This window comes from Paramormyrops kingsleyae, chromosome 18 (assembly GCF_048594095.1).
Source record: "Paramormyrops kingsleyae isolate MSU_618 chromosome 18, PKINGS_0.4, whole genome shotgun sequence".
Classification (NCBI taxonomy): domain Eukaryota; kingdom Metazoa; phylum Chordata; class Actinopteri; order Osteoglossiformes; family Mormyridae; genus Paramormyrops; species Paramormyrops kingsleyae.
The window spans coordinates 3,036,847-3,040,265 of record NC_132814.1 but is presented as its reverse complement, the minus strand read 5'-3'; the positions used below and the strand labels follow the sequence as shown (position 1 = coordinate 3,040,265).

The window sequence follows — 3,419 nt, the reverse complement described above, 5'->3', positions numbered from 1 at the left end:
GCAAATTGATGTCCAATTTGGGGGCGGCTGTACGAAAGGCTGACAGTTTTGTAGCCGCACGAACCTTTTTTTGAATGCACATCGGGGAGTTTGAATGTTTTGCGGAAGTTAGTCCGTGTGCGTTAATGTCCAGATACCACACATTCAATCGTCCAACTCCACTTCCCTGTTCATAATCCATGTGATGTCCCACCGAAGTTTGTATCAGCTTTGCATGTCCTTCAGTAAAGTTCTCCTTCTGTATACGTGGGTGTGTTCCTTGTGCTCTGACCGGCATCCCAGGGTGGACACAACTCTGGATTTAAGGATTACTAGTGATTTTTAAAGATATTTAAGGCCTTCATTTTGGAAAGTCCAATTTAAGACTTTTTAAGGATCCGCGGATACCCTGCTCCTATACATTAAACACGAGGGTTTACCCTCATCCAACTGACTGGGTGCTGCAAAGACCCCAGTTGTTGTAAATATTATGTACAAACCGTGACAGAGACTTGATTGCATACATGGATTTTGTTGGGAAAATATCAGTTCATGAAATACATTATTGAGGAAACGGCAGTTGTTTTTACTCCTATTTAATAGTATTAAGCACATACATCACAAGGAAAAGAAACTATTATTTATAATAATTTACACAGCACACAATAACTACACATAAAAATATAGCATAGAAAAATCCAATAATATTATCGGACAAAATGGCCATGGAAATGTAACAGAGAACAGTGAGCTGGAGACCAGAGTCTTGACCCTGAGGATTGAAACATAATATTTAATTTCTCTGTTGTGTCACAAACCTTACAGATACACTACTTTTCAAAAAGAAAAATCCTCATGCATTTCTAAAAGGATGTTCTTGTCAAATGCCTCCAGCTCACTGAAAAACAACACATCAAGAGCACATATTATGGCCTAAATAAAGATATAACATAGATATATAATATACCAGCAGACATTTTAAAAGTTTTTGTTAGGTGATTGAATGACAACAAGTGCATGTTCTACAGATTTTAATGTAGTTTCAGAATATGGCTTCCAATTTGCCACCACACGTCTGGTTTTGTCACGATTTACAATTAAAGTTCAACATAAATTACACTAGCCGACATCAAATTTGGTGAATAATATCAAATGACATTTTTCAAACACCCTTCATAAACAAACATTTTTAGTATATTTAGTTTTGCTCCAGCAGGTCTGGTTTTTCTATGATTTCGACTTAACTTTTTTTCCATATACAATGCATTGTATACCTAATAATGTCATTCTGATACCCGACATAAAAATCACCAGTAACCTGTCATAGACTCATTTTTTGTACAAACTAGTCAGCAGGGTTTACAGTAGGGTTGGGACAACGCGTCGACGTAATCGATTACGTCGACGCGTAAAATACGTCGACGTAAAAAAATCTGCGTCGATGCGTCGTCATTTTCAAAACAGACATGGCGGCAGCGAGTAGCGGCAACATGAGTGAGGCAGTCGCGGTCGACCCAAACCACTCCACCCGAACACGCAGTTCTACAGTATGGGGCTATTTTAACCGAAAAAGAAGTGATTCAGTCGTTTGCCGGCTTTGTAAGGTGGAAATGGCCTATCATAAAAGCACGACGGCTATGCACCAGCACCTCAAACGACGGCATCCAGGAGGGGTGAGGGTAAAATGCGGATTCCGCCGGATTCCGCCGAACGTAAACAAAAGGAGGAGCTCAGCATTGCGGTGCAACTGCGCAGTCAGTACAATACGGATGTCCGAAATCGTATTGTTCTTAATGTTAACATTAATTTCATTGTTAATTTGTTAAACATGTGAAAATGTTCTATATGTTATCTGTTGAGCGTTCTCTGGTCGAGGATAATCTGCATTTTTTCCCTCTCTTTTCCCGTCAGACAGATATGTGGATGTCCATGGCTACCAACGTCACTGTTCATGGATGCCTGTTCCTGACGAATAAAATAAATCATAATAAATCAATAAATAAATATGTCTTTCACCAAACATGTCAGTATTTTATTGTAATTCTGTATTTCTGTAGATCTCACATCCAAGCACTATTGAACTGTTTTGGTGTTATCTGATTAAATTTTCTCATATAAGTACAGCTATACTGTACAGCTTGAAAGCACTGCTGTGGAATATCTACCTAGAAACTTGGTTGCCACTCTACAAGCTATTTTATGAGAATTAATACACGAAATAAATAAAAGAAAAGGGATATTGCAAAGCATCTGTTATATTGAAACATGGAAGTGCTACGTAGAAATCCTGTCCCGGGACATGTCATATACTGCCGGAAAGCTCGCAATTTGTACTATACGAAAATGCATGGAACTTCCCGGACAGGATTTCTAAATGTGCACTTCGCCCTGTACACTGTAACCATGTGGACACCGCCATCCATAATCTTAAACTAAAAGTCCACGGAGGTGGCACATAGAAATCCTGCGCTGGGACATGTGATATATTGCCGGAAAGCTCGCAATGTCTACTATACGGAAATGCATGGAAGTTCCCAGCGCAGGATTTCTAAATGTGCATTTCGCCCTGTACACTGTAACCATGTGGAAGCTGCTATCTATAATCTTAAACTAAAAGTCCACGGAAGTGGCACGTAGAAATCCTGCCCTGGGACATGTGATATACTGCCAGGAAGGTCGGAATTTGTACTTTACGAAAATTCAAGATTGAAGATTCAAGATTCAAAAGGTTTATTCGTCACGTACACAGTTGTACACATACAACATGTAGTGGAATGTAACCCTGGTCACTCTGAGCAGCTGTGCATGATAAGAGAGTAACAAAATATAGAAAAAATAAGAAAAATAATAAAATAAAAAATATATGAAATGTTCAGCTGTACATAATCTATAAGTGATAGGTAAGAGGTATATAAGTGCAATGTGGAAGAGGCCTGAAGTATGTGCCAATGATTTGGACAGGGTGAAGCAGTAGCCTACCTAGAGGAATTGAGTATTGTCCTGATTTAGGAGCATTATGACCTGGGGGAAAAAGCTCTTCCTTAACCTTTCCGTTCTGTGGTGCGTTTCCCAAAACCATAGTTCGAAGGAACGTTCGCAAACACTGTCCTTAAGTTGCGTATTTCAAACAACTCACGAGCTGTAGTTAGAAGCTTAGTCCCGGGTAAATACGTCAGCGATAGTGGAAAATGCATTCTAAGAAGGGTATACAGTCACCGTGTAAGTAAAAAATTGTATAATCTTTCATAACTAATAGGGAATAATTTAGCTCTACGATCACATATAATGTGAAGTTGTCTGAAAATGTTTGAAACGTAATTGTTGTGTGGGTCTCTGGTCATAAGTACGGTAACTGTCGATAGTGAGCAATAGGGACACCTTGCTGGGTGATGCGGGAAGAATCCTCTGTGTGACCCATCTGTACGTTGACGTCAAACTTC

At 39.4% G+C, this 3,419-nt stretch overlaps 1 long non-coding RNA gene across 2 annotated transcripts; it reads left to right on the top strand.

Annotated features, from left to right (window-relative positions):
- The first annotated feature begins 1,338 nt into the window (after window positions 1–1,338).
- On the top strand, window positions 1,339–1,999 carry LOC140579560 (uncharacterized). 2 transcript variants are annotated; one of them, XR_011983535.1, is made up of 2 exons: window positions 1,339–1,733; window positions 1,895–1,999. It is a non-coding gene; the product is annotated as an uncharacterized lncRNA (long non-coding RNA). The 2 variants fall into 2 exon arrangements; XR_011983536.1 differs by having other exon boundaries at window positions 1,891–1,999.
- Window positions 2,000–3,419: the final 1,420 nt, after the last annotated feature.